Source organism: Neovison vison, chromosome 5, assembly GCF_020171115.1.
Source record: "Neovison vison isolate M4711 chromosome 5, ASM_NN_V1, whole genome shotgun sequence".
Lineage (NCBI taxonomy): Eukaryota > Metazoa > Chordata > Mammalia > Carnivora > Mustelidae > Neogale > Neogale vison.
The window spans coordinates 5,536,941-5,552,071 of NC_058095.1; the positions used below are offsets into that span (position 1 = coordinate 5,536,941).

The 15,131-nt window shown below is 48.0% G+C and overlaps 1 protein-coding gene across 4 annotated transcripts in view; it reads right to left on the minus strand.

Annotated features, from left to right (window-relative positions):
- The window catches only part of LOC122905985 (SAP30 binding protein), a 37,522-nt gene that overhangs the window by 18,381 nt on the left and 4,010 nt on the right, over positions 1-15,131 (minus strand). The gene's annotated exons all lie outside the window — the stretch shown is intronic.

The window sequence follows — 15,131 nt, forward strand, 5'->3', positions numbered from 1 at the left end:
CTAAAACGAAAAAACAGTATTATCGTACAGTTAACCCCTTTCCTTATTCCACAAATAATTTATTGAGCGTTTAATACATACTGGGCAGCGGGCCAAACACTGGGGACAGAATATGAACGCAACTCAATCTCAGGGAATAAAAACCACTTCCAAGCTCCAAAAAAAAATAAAGACTGTGGTTTGACGGACAAGGATGGGGGCATATGGAGACGATCTGTAATCCCAAGGCTCAGCAGAAGTCACCGAACCCCATGTTGCACAGGATCGGCCCTCCGTGACACAGATGCCCAGCGACTGCACCGTGTTCCCACACATGCAGGGAAGCCTTGGAGAAAGCCCATCACCGGCACATTTCCTTCTGCTGTATCCTGTTGGCCAGGACTGGGTCACTGCCATGGCAACACTGCCTGCCTGGGGATGGAAACACTCAACTTGTCAGAAAAATGGGCGGAAGTTGGTGGGGTCACTCTGGACCCAATGGACTCACCTTCACTCCCAGCTTACTGACGGGAAGGCTCAGTTTCCCAAGCAGAGGTTTCTACAGGAAAGGGTTAAACATGCATCCGCTAAGACAAATTAAGCCAGCTCTAGACCTGGCCTTGTATGGCGCCTGGGTGGCTCAGTACTTAAGTGTCTGCCTTTGGCTCTGCCTTTGGATCCCAGGGTGCTGGGATCATCAGGCTCCCTGCTTGGCGGGAAGCCTGCTTGTCCCTCTCCCACTCCCTCTGCTTGTGTTCCTTCTCTGGCTGTGTCTCTCTCTGTCAAATAAATAAATTAAAAAAAAAATCTTAAAAACAAACAAACATGGGGCACGTGGGTGGCTCAGTGGGTTAAGCCTCTGCCTTCAACTCAGATCATGATCCCAAGGTCCTGGGATGGAGCCCCGCATGGGGAAATCTCTGCTCAGCAGGGAGCCTGTTTCCCCACCCCCCCTCTCTGCCTACTTGTGATCTGTCTGTCAAATAAATAAATAAAATCTTTAAAACAAACAAACAAACAGACCTGGCCTTGTAGGCTGAAGAAAAGAGGAAAACAGTTTCTTTTCCCTATCTGAAAATTTTAGCCCAAAAAGCCAACATTGCTCAGTGTGGTGCTGACGCTCTGTCACGTGGAATCATCCAGACTTCAGTTTAAATGCAAAGCTCTGGCCAAGAGCCATTTCCCAAGGGTAGACTTTGGTATCTGATTTGATTACATTTGATTCAAGACATCTGAAGACTCTTGAGTTTCTAGAAAGTCATAGAAGATGTTCAGAAAGGGACCTTCCATTCCTCCCTCTTATACCTAGGGGTGTCTGTGTTTGGGTAAAGAGGCCACTTCACAGCAAGAATCTGAATTAGCCCTTCAGTGGTGGGTCAGGTTGTACTTTTTTTCTTTAAGGTCTTCCATAAAAACAGTGTCTCTACATTTCAAATTGTTATTTGGGGACAGGGTGGAAGGGCTTGGAGCCAGGCAAGGACAAAGAAAATAGCTTTGTGAGGCTGAGGACAGAAAAGTTAAGTCTTTCTGACATATAATTCGACATACTCACTAAATTACACTAGCATCATCCCATCTGAGAGGTCAGCCACCGAACACGTGTTAAGATTAACATATAGGACATGGGGCGCCTGGGTGGCTCAGTGGGTTAAGCCGCTGCCTTCGGCTCAGGTCATGATCTCGGGGTCCTGGGATCAAGTCCCACATTAGGCTCTCTGCTCAGCACGGAGCCTGCTTCCTTCTCTCTCTCTCTCTGGCTGCCTCTCTGCCTGCTTGTGATCTCTCTCTGTCAAATAAATAAATAAAATCTTTAAAAAAAAATTAACAAACAAACAAACAAAAAACATATAGGACAAAAGTAACAGATACCAGAAAGCAAGGAGATTGGAAAGGCAAATTGGTCACCATCTGCAAAGCGGCAGGAAGAGGAATTAACGATTTATGGGGCCAAAAGCAAAAGCCCGTGTTTTTAAAGCACATTTAGAAAAAACCAAACTCCAAAGTTAGGAATGCAAATGAGCAAAATCCTCTTGAACTCAGAAATTGCACAGCAGCATTTCAAGGGACAAGGATTAGAATTACAGAACGAGGGTGGGAAGTGCCAGATCCCTCCCGAAGGACAGGCAGCTTGTTTTCTGAATCATAGAATTTCAAAAAGATAAACCCTGACTAGGGAAGGAGGCACCCAGCCACACCTTGGTTAGTAATCTGTGGCATCTGGGCCCAAAGGGAAGAAGTATGTTGGGGCTTGCAGGGCTGAAGGCTGGCGGACTGGGCATGCAGGGGCTCCTTCTGGCTGCAGAACCACAAAGGAACGGGGTGGGGCTTCTGGGAGTCTGAGCCTCAGTTGACTTGGGGCAAGTGCAGTCTGTTGGCAGTTCAGTGGAGCCAAGAGGGGAGGTCAGAGGGGGAATAATGGTCCTTCTCCTCTGCAGGAGATCACCGCTTCCAGCCATGACATTTCTATCAGAAGTGCTCAGCTTAAGATGTAATCAGACCTTCTCTGGAAGGTGGCTAGACAAAGGACCTAGCTTGATATTCTTTCAATTTGGACAACAAAACAGCTATTTCCCTCTATAAAAGTGCTACAGCCGGCACTGCAGCCCCCCCCCCCCCAATTCTCCGTCCTGTCTGCTGCTCGGATCAGGTCACCATTTAGAAGCACAGACCCCAGTGTGGGGTGGGGGTGGGGATTCTCCCCAGCATGGAAATTCCACGACTCCCACTTCTGCAAGGGCAACCCCAGCTTTGTTAAAGATGAGTGGCCATTTGGCCATCCTGGTGAGAGAGCAGGGAAGCACGAAATGTTAAGTAAGGAGGCTTGGGCATTCTCAACATTTCAAAGGCCACATTACAACTTCCAGCAAGAAGTTCAGAGTGGATGACTCCCAATCCAGCAATGGTCAAGGGCCATTTCCGTCTCTGGTCTCAGATGAGTCATGCTGCAATCTTTTTTCTAATCAGCACTCAAAGGGTCACGAGGTACGAGGTACGGGAGGCACAACAGGGGGGAAGGTAGGATAACAAAACCAAGAGGGAGGGACCAAGTACACATGCTCCCTCCCAGGCCCGGAACAACCGAACCCACTCAAAGCTAACACATATCATCCAAATCTCCCTTACCACGAGGCAGACATTATCATTCCCATCTTACAGATAACTAAACCGAGGCAAAGTCCAATGAAGTGGCTACTCATCTAGGCAGTGGCAATGCTGGGACTCAAGCCCGAGTCTGTCCGACCCAAAGCCTAGTCGTACAGCTTTCCAATTTCTGATCTCCTCCCTCTAGACTACAAGGCGGCAGATAATAACGGTTTCTCCGAAGCTTCTGGTTCAACAACTGGGGAAGCCAACATCAAAGACCAAGGAGAAAAAATATCTTTCCAGGAATGACTCCATAGTAAGTCACAGAGCAAAGGAGGCGTTAAGGGGGGAAGACAGCCAAAAGTATTACCTTTTAACTGTAAGGAGTAGGGAAATAGCTCAAGGGTCCACAGTGCTCCAGTGAGTAATGTCTGAGCTGACCTGAATGGAATGGCTGGTACTGAAGATTTAATCATATAACCAGGGAGGGCTGCTACCCTGTCCATAGCCTAGAGACTTCCTGGGTGCTTTTGGAAGGAATGCTGCCAAATCCTGACCACTGTTCAGCCCTCCTCCCTTCCTGGGTGAACAATCATGGGGACTGTGAGAACTCAAGTTTCAAAGAATGAGTTATTTCGACCCATGTAGAGAGCACGGCATGTGTTCTGCCCACAGAGCCTAATCGTGGTGTTTTGTTCAGTAACAATTATAAACAAATTAATTTTTTTTGCTACTGGAGGGTACTCTGGTTTGTATTCTAGCTAGCTCACACGAGAAGAACTTCGGGAACTGATGTGAAAAAGTGCGCTAGTGACTGGTCTTTCCCTTAAAATAAAAGCCAGATCTCAACCTTTCCTGTATTGTTCCTCTTTGAATTAACTCATGTTCCACACAATTCTAAGTGTTTAGCTTCTAATTTTCCACCGCTGTTATAATTACTCAGACTGGAACAGCACTGAAAACGTTTTTTATTCAGATGGAAACAAAACTGAGTGCAAAATATGTATGCTCTTACGCGAGCAAACAGAAAGGACAGAAGAATGAAATGGATGCACTGTTAAGACTGTGGAATTAGGTGATTTTTTTTTTCTTTTACAAAATATTCAATTCCTGCTATTATAGTAATTTGACAATAAAATTAAAATAAAACAAAACCCTAATAGGAAAACCACCAGAAAAACAGTATCATATAACCCTTTCAGGTATCAAAGACCTCTAAGAAAAAGTCCAAGTTTATGCTCGAACAGCTAACCCTTGCTGTACCATCCTGAAAAGTAATTTTCAGTAGAATATACCACAAGCATGGGTTCCTCTGAAGCTCACCAAGCAAAGGCATACGATGACCCGCCTGTGAAGGCTGGAAAAGGACTCAGGGTTCCTATACCACACTGTACAACCTGCCCCCCACCCTTTTTAAAAAATTTTATTTATTGATTTGACAGAGAGAGAGATCACAAGTAGGCAGAGAGGCAGGCAGTGGGGGTGGGGGGGAGCAGGCTCCCTGCTGAGCAGAGCTCAATGCAGGGCTGGATCTCAGGACCCCAAGACCATGACCTGAGCCAAAGGCAGAGGCTTAGCCCACAGAGCCACACAGGCGCTCCCCTCCATTTTTTAAAAAAAGATTTATTTGAGAGAGAGAGGGGAGAGAGAAAATGAGCATGGGAAGGGGGGGCAGAGGGAGAGAGAATCTCCAGCAGACTCGGTGCTGAGCGTGGGGCTCAATCTCACCACCCCGAGATTATGACCTGAGCTGAAGCCAGCAGTCGCGTGCTTAACCAACCACACCACCCAGGTGCCCCACAACCTGTCTCTCTTAAGTAGCCTTCGTGCTGAACACAACCCGATGCAGCTTGTTTATGACAAAGCCTCAGCCTCTTCCTATCTGACTTCAGAGTCCCGGAGGAAGAGCACACTCAAAGCCCGAAGAGGAAAACATTCGCTCTGCGGCAATCCTGCAGAAGCTGGTGCATGTTCTGGAGCACCTTTCCTTGGACGGCCGATACAAAGAATCAAGGATTCAACTGGAAATGCAGCCCGCCTGCAACGGCTGGGTGGTTTCCCGGACGTTTTTCCTAAAATCAGTAGCCAGTAACAAATTCCTTGGAAATAAGCTCCATGGGCAGTTTCCAGTCTCCAGATGTTTGATTCTGAAATTTGGAAAGATCAGTAATAATGCCGTGCCGGGAGATGCCTGGGTGGCTCAGCGGGTTAAGCCTCTGGCTTCAGCTCCGGCCATGAACCCAGGATCCTGTATCGGCCTCCTTGCTTGGGCCTCCTTCTCCTTGTGTTCGTTCTCTCTCTTTCTGACAAACAAATAAATAAATAAATAAAATCTTTAAAAAAAAATGCAGGACTCTTTTTTTTAAAAAAAAATTCTAGGTGGCTCAGTGGGTTAAGCCTCGGCCTTCAGCTCAGGTCATGATCTCAGGGTCCTGGGATCGAGCCCGCATTGGGCCCTCTGCTCAGCAGGGAGCCTACTTTCCCCTCCCTCTCTGCCTGCTTGTGACCTCTCTCTCTCTCTGTCAAACAAAAAAAAAATTAAAATCTTAAAGAGAAAATGCTGGGGTGGGGGAGCGGCTGGAGAGAAAGCAGGGATTCCTGAATCAGCTCCATCCAACGGGAATCCTTCCTCTGGACTTCAAGCCAATTAATAACACTTGGTGACCAAGACACTTGACCTCCTTAAGGGAATTCAAGTGTGTGAGATACAGTCACCTAAGGTTAGACCCATGAATGGCTGAGCCCAGCCTCCAGGGAGGATGAGAACCTTACAAGTCCCAGTGCTCTGGAACTCCAGAGACAATCTACCAACACAGTTCGCAGATGCCATCAAAGCACCCAGGACGCTGCAGCAAACTCACAAAGGATACACATGGCATTTAAAAATTTCAAGGGAGGGGCGCCTGGGTGGCTCAGCTGGCTCTTGATTTTGGCTCAGGTCATGATCTCAGGATCGTGAGATCGAGCCCAGTGTCAGGCGACTTCACACTAGGTGTGGACTGGGATTGGGATTCTCACTCTCCCTCTGCCCCCAACCCTCGCTCACACTCTCCCTCTCAAAAAGATAAATCAAAATTTTAAGGGGATCACAGCATGCATCACTATCTATCAGACACTACACAAATTCATGTATTATCTTTTCAAGTGGCTACCAAACTGTGAGGCTACGAATACTGTTTCGAGTTAATTGCTGGGTATTTTTTTTTTAAGATTTATTTATTTATTTATTTGACAGAGAGAGATCACAAGCAGGCAGAGAGGCAGGCAGAGAGAGAGGAGGAAGCAGGCTCCCTGCTGAGCAGAGAGCCCGATGCGGGACTCGATCCCAGGACTCTGAGATCATGACCTGAGCCGAAGGCTGCGGCTTAACCCACTGAGCCACCCAGGCGCCCAACTGCTGGGTATTTCTTTTGGCCTGCGAGTTCTGGGATAAATTCCTGAGACACCAAGGGTGCCATGAACTGAGAAGAATGTGGCAACTTGTGACCTGCAGGATGGGGGCCTCTGGCCAGGCTTAGTTATGTTAAAAAGCGCCCAAAAGCATCACCCCACCTGGTGAAGTGGGCATCACAGACGAGCCGAGGGCTGCTGACGCCAGGTGCCTGTGGTCCCACAGCTGCAGGGAGCCGAGACGCGCTCAACCTGGGTCTTCTGACTCCAAGTCCACTAACTGCAAGGTTGGCTCCAAGGTATGAACTCACATTTCTGCACCACTATTTTCGGGGTCAAAGAAACTTTTTTCTAAATCTTTTTTTAAAAAGATTTTATTTATTTGATAGAGAAAGAGAGAGTGGTTTCAGAAGCAGGGGGAGCAGCAGCAAGAGGGAGAAGCAGGCTCCCCACCGAGCAGAGCCCGATGCGGGGTTCGATCCCAGGACCCCAGGATCAGGACCCGAGCTGAAGGCAGACACTCAAACAAAACTGAGCCACCTAGGTGCCCCTTAGGGTCAAAGAATCTTAGAAATGTTTTATTTTGTGGCATTTGGGTCGCTCCGTTGGTTATGTGTCTGTCTGCCTTCAGCTCAGGTCCTGAACCCGGCGTCCTGGGATTGAGCCCTGGGTAGGGATCCCTGATCAGCAGGGACTCTGCTTCTCCCTCTCCCTCTGCCTCCTCCCTCCACTCATGTTCTCTCTCTCAAACAAATAAAATCAAATCTTTTAAAAAATGTTTTATTTTAATCAGAGTTATACACACCTTTAAAAAAAATGCCGGGACCGTATTTTCCCCCACCCGATGCCACCTTCTTGACCCAGAGATGCTATTTTGTTTTGACAGATGTTTGCTCTTCGGGCCAAGAGGATTCTTTCCCCGGGTCAAAGCCGGGACTGCAACACGGCAGGGAGCCGGCAATCCCACCTCGCAGAGCGAAGCCGGCCCTCCCAGCTAGCTGGCAGCGGGCCGCTCCGGCTTTCCCGTGCCAGCTCATCAGTGCCCGTGTTTGTTTTCAAAGGAAGGGTGTGTCGGAGACAGTAAGCCAGTGGAAATACCTTCATCCACGGGAACTGTGGGAGTGGGGAAAAAAATAAGCAAGGGAAAACGTTCCAGGGTAGCCGAGGTAGACCACGGACAAAAGAGAGTGGGAAAAGGAAGCCCATATGCCAAGGGCAAACAGATGGAGGAAACACTTAAGCCATCTGGCACCCTCGTGCCTACAGTAAAGAGCTGAAGGGAGGCCTGCCACTTCCGGTCCGACTTTTCCTAGGAGAGCAGTGCCACCTTCTGTTGAGTAATCAGATCAGTCATGCTGCTTACTGAGGAGGTAAGATCAGAAAACTGGAAGGTGGAGAGAAAGACACAATGGAACAGAAGTGCAGCAGCATTCTTCCCGTGGAATGTTCGGCCATCTCCTTTGCTCTAGCGTTAGGGCAAACTCAGCAACCCAGAGCTCGACCCCGCCTCCCAGGCTGATGGATTAGAACCAAAGTCTCCCTCCAGAGGTGGGTCTGGGGTTATCATTTTACTCAACTTTCCAAATACGGGACTTTGCGCTCAGAGGCAACCCCAAACATCAGTGATAAAAATTAGGGCAATTCCCAGTCTTTGTACTCTACACTTGTACTTTCTCAAGTCAGCAGATAGCAAGTGGAGTGAGAGAACACTCGACTTTTGCTTATCCATAATGTCCACGCCCTTCCCCAGGAGTCCACTTGCGGGGGGGGGGGGCAGGGGCGGCGGCGGTCAGTCCAACCCCAATTCACACATTTCTTTAGGACATTTTTTTTTTTTGAAAGATTTTATTTGACAGAGAGAGAGAGATCACAAGTAGGCAGAGAGGCAGGCAGAGAGGGGGAAGCGGGCTCTCTGGAGAGCCCGATGTGGGGCTCGATCCCAAGACCCTGAGATCATGACCTGAGCTGAAGGCAGAGGCTTAACCCACTGAGCCACCGAGGCGCCCCTCTTTAGGGCATTCTTGACAAAGGCTTTCTTTCTTTCTTTTTGACAAAGGCTTTCTTAAAACTTGTCTGAAAAAGGTCCAGAAACAGGGAGCTCACTACCTTGGGAAGCAAATGTGTCTCCTGTAACTCTGTGCGTTGCTTTAAGGTCTGCACATGGCTTTCCCCTCCGCGCCCCTCCCCTAGGAGCCCTTCACACAGCAGACAATGCAGGCTCTTCCCCCTCACCGCTCTCAGCTCCTTAACCTCTCAGGTAACATGGTTTCTAGCTCGATCCCTCTAGCCCCCGCACCTTTATGACTGCTCTCCTCTGAATGCACTCCAGTCTCAAAATGTGGAATTTGTTCTTCCCAAACAGGCCCAACGACAGGGTGACAAGCCTGGGAAGCAAGCACAGGAGGTCCTGGTGGTTGCGACCAATGCTACTAAGCACACACATCCCCGACACTATCAAGCTAATTATCTGCTCCTGTTCACTCGGTTAATCCACATAAGACAAATGAGGCGGATTTTATGATGATGCTTGTTTTCAGGTGACAAAGCCTGAGGTTAAGGGACTTTGTCAAAGACAGCTGGAATGCAGACTCCCATCTACTCCAGAGACTTAAGTGACCCCGCTGCCCCACGCCTGCCACCCCGGGGTTGTCTGGTCTTACTCTGGATACCCTCCCGCTTCCCTGCAGCTCAAGGCCCCGTATGGCTGACAGCTTACTGGACACTTACAGACCAATGTAAACAGCTGCCAAACGACGATTCAGTATTACCGACCCAAGATTCTTGTTTCTGAAGAACAGTGGCTCTCCAGTTGATCTGTGGACCCCTGGGGGTCTGCACAGTCAAAACTATTTCCCCAATACTAAGACATCCCTTGCCTTTTTCACTGTACTGACGTTGGCAGGAGCGACGGTGGGTAAAGCTGCCCTTTAGGGGGCACCTGGGTGGCTCAGTGGGTTAAAGCCTCTGCCTTTGGCTCAGGTCATGGTCCCAGGGTCCTGGGATTGAGCCCCCCATTGGGCCCTCTGCTCGGCGGGGAGCCTGCTTCCTCCCTCTCTCTCTGCCTGCCTCTCTGCCTTGTGATCTCTGTCAAATAAATAAATAAAATCTTTAAAAAAAAAAAAAAAAAGCGGGCCCTTTAGAACAAATTGAGGCAGTTACACTTAGTTTTAGCAATAGGCATACTCTCAATTTAAAAAAAAAAAAACATTTCACTGAGAATATCCTTGCTGAAGTAGTCAAAATGCTTAATCTTACTGAGTCTTGACCCTTGAGTACATTTTTTTTTTTTTGCACTTTCTCTGATGCCATGAGAGGGCGTGTCAATACCTCCTCACACTGAGGTCTGATGGTTACTTCAAGGAAAAGCACTTAGGTGAGGGAGTTACTAGCTTATCTAGTTGGTTTCTCCATGGAACACCATTTTAACTTAAAAGAATGACTGACAGAAAAACTACCATTGGTCAGATTTGGGTAACTGGCAGACATTTTCCAAAAAATGAAGCCCGGGGCACCTGGGTGGCTCAGTGGGTTAGAGCCTCTGCCTTCAGCTCAGGTCATGATCCCAGGGTCCTGGGATCGAGCCCCATGTCGGGCGCTCTGCTCGGCAGGGAGCCTGCTTCCTCCTCTCTCTCTGCCTGCTTGTGATCTCTGTCAAATAAATAAAATCTTAATAAATAAATAAATAAATAAATTTAAAAATGGAGCCTGTCACATCAAGGAAAACTCCAACAGAACTCACTGAACTCACTAATAATAATAAAATTCAAGATCTTGAGTAAAAATTAGCATCCTGGAAAACGTGTATTCTCCGCAGTGGAATACTTAATGGCTTGTCTAATGAGATTAGTAATGCCATTAACAAATACAATTTTTTGGATCTCAGAAAACAAAATACAGGGGTGCCTGGGTGGCTCAGTGGATTAAAGCCTCTGCCTTCGGCTCAGGTCATGATCCCAGGATCCTGGGATGGAGCCCCGCAGCGGGCTATCTGCTCAGCAGGGAGCCTGCTTCCTCCTCTCTATCTGCCTCTCTGCCTACCTGTGATCTGTTTGTCACATAAATAAATAGAAAGAAAGAAAGAAAGAAAACAAAATACAGCACTGCACATCCGCATAACTCGGTGAACCAACATTTCCCAAATCCCAGCGCCTGAGGATGGAATATCATAGATGGGCAAAACAGCCCTTCAGAGTGTTAGGCAGACCGGGGACTTAAATAAAGCGAGTACAGAAAGTTCACTGAGGGGGCGCCTGGGTGGCTCAGTCGGTTGGGCATCTGCCTTCGGCTCAGGTCATGATCCTGGAGTCCTGGGATCGAGCCCTGGATTGGGTTCCCTGCTCCGCGGAAGGCCTGCCTCTCCCTCCCCCTGCCACTCTCCCTGCTTGTGTGCTCTGCCTCTGTCAAATAAATAAGATCTTAAAAAAAAAAAAAAAAAGTTCAGGGGTGCTTCAGTGGCTCGGTTGGTTGGGCCAACCGAGTGGGTGTGAAATCGGTGACAGGCTCCGTCTTAGGGGAGGGGATCAATGGGACAGGGGAAGCAGAGGGAGGTGTGGGCTCACACAGAGAAAACAAGGGAAGGGCCTGCTTTGGCACTGACATGGCCCAGGCTAGGGCAAGAGGGTATTGAAGTTGGAGGTTTTTTTTTTTTAATTTTTTTAAAGATTTTATTTATTTATTTGACAGACAGAGATCACAGGTATGCAGAGAGGCAGCAGGGAGTGGGGGAAGCAGGCTCCCCGCTGAGCAGAGACCTCAACATGGGGCTTGATCAGGTCGTGATCCCAGGGTTCCTGGGACTGAGCCCCACATCAGGCTCCCTGCTCAAGGGGGAGCCTGGTTCTCCCTCTGCCCCACCTCCTGCTTGTGCTCTCCCTCAAGCGCTCTCTCTAAAATAAATAAATACAATCTAAAAGAAAAGTTTTAAAAAAAGGTCACTGAGAACGTATCACATTCCATGGTGCGAGTAACTTTTAGGAAACCACTGCTTGTTGAATTTTGATCAAATATCAAAGAAGAGATCCACAATCACCTAAAGGGCTATTAAAAAAATATTTTTTCCCAGTGACCGGTATGTGAAACCAGATTTTTTTTTTTTTTTAAGATTTTATTTATTTATTTGAAGAGAGAGGTCACAAGTAGGCAGAGAGGCAGTCAGAGAGAGAGAGAGAGAGAGAGAAGCAGGCTCCCTGCTGAGCAGAGAGCCCGATGTGGGACTCGATCCCACGACCCTGAGATCATGACCTGAGCTGAAGGCAGCGGCTTAACCCACTGAGCCACCCAGGCGCCCCTGTGAAACCAGATTTTAACTACTTCAACCAAAAGAACACACTGCAACACAGCGAGTGCAGGACAGTGAGGAGAACCTAGCTGTGCACCAAGATGGCCGTCTGACGTTAAGGAGACCTGCGCAAGGGGAAAAAGTGCATCTTTGCATCAGTTTCAGAAATAGTTATTTTTCATTAAAATGTGCTTTACATTACGTGTTACATTAATATGTAATGAGTTTGTTATTTTAAAATGACAACTATTTAAAATTTTTTTTCAGGTTTTTTTTCGCCTGAAGATTTTATTTATTTGACAGAGAGAGATCACAAGTAGGCAGAGAGGCAGGCAGGCAGAGAGAGGGAAGCAAGCTCCCCGCTGAGCAGAGAGCCTGATGTGGGGCTTGATCCCGGGACCCTAGGATCATGACCTGAGCCGAAGGCAGAGGCTTTAACCCACTGAGCCACCCAGGTGCCCCCAACATTTTTTCAGTTTTAACTTCTAAAATAGTAAACACCAATAGATAAAACCAAAATGAAGTAAAGCTCTTTGGGATCCTCGGTGTTTAATTGTGCAAAGACACCAAAGTGTTCTGAGAACTGCTGTAGTAAGAAACAAAAAGCAGATTTTAAAAAGCTAAAGCAGAGGCCGCCTGGCTGGCTCAGCTGACTGAGTGTCTGATTTCAGCCCTAGTTGTGATCTCGGGGTCGTGGGATTGAACCCTGCTCCACGCTCCTCTCCCCCGCCCCTCCCCTGTTCATGCTCTCAGTCTCTCCTTCAGACAAATAAATAAAATCTTCACAAAAATAATAATAAGGGACGCCTGGGTGCTCAGTCGGTTAAGTAACTGCCTTTGGCTCACAGGTCATGATCCCAGGGTCCTGGGAGCAGAGAGCCTGCTTCTCCCTCTCCCTCTGCCTGCTACTCTGCCTACTTGTGCTATCTGTCAAATAAATAAAATCTCAAATAATAATAATAATAATAATGAAGCCAAAGCAGGAAGAAGTGCCATCTGGTGGGAAAGGCAGTTCCGGCAGAAATGACATCAGGCCATTTGCTAACAAAATAAATGACGCCTCTAATTCATCCTGGTAACATATCCTATTTTTAGAAATTTCATATACTTAAGGTAGAAATATTCAAAATTGAAGGCTTGGAATTCAAAAATATTGTTAAAAGTTGGGGTGCCTGGGAGATAGAGTTGGTTAAGTGTCCCACTCTTGGTTTTGGCTCAGGTCATGATCTCAAGGTCATGAGATCAAGCCCTACAGTCAAGTCTGCTTAAGACTCTCCCTCTCCCTCCCTCCCCCACCAGCACATGTATGCACAGACTTTCTCTCTAATAAATAAATCTTAAAGAATATCTATCTATATCTATATCTATAACTATATAGTTAAAAATCAATTAAGCATGCCACCAGAAGAGTTCTGGAATAGAGGTATGAAGGATTGGGAGGGGTCTGAGGTGGAGGCTGCTGCCTGAAGACAGTCTGAGACTAGCTGAGGCAGGAGAGGAAGGCAGCACCAGGACTAAGGCGTGGGGAGCACAGAAGACTGTTTCCAGTCCTTGCGGTGCCATGAACACTCGTGATTATTGGACTTAAGGACATGTACAGCTCTGTCTGACCCCTTCCACACTCATCCTCCAAAAGAACTACAAGTCACTGTAAGAGTCGCTTCTGCGTTCTGCTCTCCGAGGGCCTCTCAAGAACAGACACTGTTCCAGAACACTTTTAATGCCACAACCAGACTCGAAGTTCAAATGACTGAATGACATACAGTAAGGCGCATCAGTCAAACGCTGAGTATAAGCGACACATCTTGGGGCACCTGGGTGGCTCAGTGGGTTCAAGTCCCTGCCTTTTGGCTCAGGTCATGATCTCAGGGTCCTGGGGTCGAGCCCCGCATCAGGCTCTCTACTCAGCAGGGAGCTTGCTTCCCCCCCCTCTGCCTGCGCCTCTGCCTATTTGTGATCTGTCAAATAAATAAACAAAATCTTAAAAAAAAAAAAAAAAAAGACACATCTTCCCAACCTTCACATGGTACCAAGAAAGGCTGGCCCAAGACACTTTAACCTATTTCCCAGTTCTGGCCCCCTCACCACCAAGCTCATTCCCAGGGGATTTGCTGTTTAGCTTGCTGTATTCCAGAAGGGGTGGCAGCAGAGTGCCTGTACCTTTTTCTCTAGCCAACTTCCCCAGGAGGCCTTCCAGCCTTAGGAAAGGCCAGCCACTACCTACACAAAGACTCCAGGTCCCACAAACCCTCTTCTTCCTCCACAACGAAGTTCCAGCACTTCGCAGCTCCTCAGGCTCATCTCATGCCTGGGCTCGAAGGCCCTCACACCCCAAATACTATGACAGAAGATACTACCACTACTGCCATTTTCCTTCCGCAAGCCCAAGCAGCGGGGTGGCCGCCCTTGACCCAGGCCACAGGTGTGCCCTCCGGTTTTACGCTTAGAATGCCTGGATGAGTTAACCCTGAGTTCCTTAACTTGGCACAGAAAGGCGCGGCATTTGCAGTACCTAGGGCTCAAGTTTTCTCTTTCTTCTGAGTGCTGGTGCCCAAACTTTCTTCCTTGGGAAAATGTGTTTTCTGTACCATCCACAGCCTCTCACGGGCTTAGCTGAACGGCTGCACAAAGTTCTATCCAAACACAGAATCGGTTCAAATTTGGAACAGCTTGTGCCCTGTTTTCAGATACACTACGGTTTTGATTATAATTTGGTACAATTTTCTAAATTCTACTATCTTGCCTTGAAGGCTTTGGTTGGTTTCAAAGTAGCTTTTAAGCACAAAACTAGGCCCATATTCCCCAGGCCTAGAGTGACAGAATCAGACTTTCTCTTTGAAAGAGAAATGTTTGTTCCCTAAAGAATGTGTCCTCAACAGGCACAGGGTACAGTCCAGCAAGCCTACCTGGCACAAAGCAGGGGTGGGGAAGAGCGGGCAGGGGGGTTTTCCCCTTACCCAACATCAAAATAGGTTAAGGAGCATGACAGGAAATGCTGCTAACGACTCCTAGCTGCTACTGGGAGGGAAGTATCAGAAGAAATGCCGATGTTGTTTCAGAAAGCCCCTTCTATTGACCTAAAAGTAGATGGTCATGGGCCTGGGGAAACAAGGATTAGGTACAGCTTTTCCAAAAGGCAGGGAGAGGCCTCACTCTGTCTGACCGTCTCATGGCCCTTCCTCACTTCTAGACAACTGAAGAGTACAACAGGCAGCCCTTATGGCTTCTTCATTCCAGACACATTCCCACATCTAACCCACCTGCAGGTGCAGCGACCCCACCAGGCCCACCTGGCTAAGAGCAGAGGCAGGCTGCTATGCTCAGCCAGGCCTCTTGCCTTTCTAGACTGGAGATGTGGCACTATCTGCAAGGCTGGAAATCCAAGCTGCCTCAGGACTTA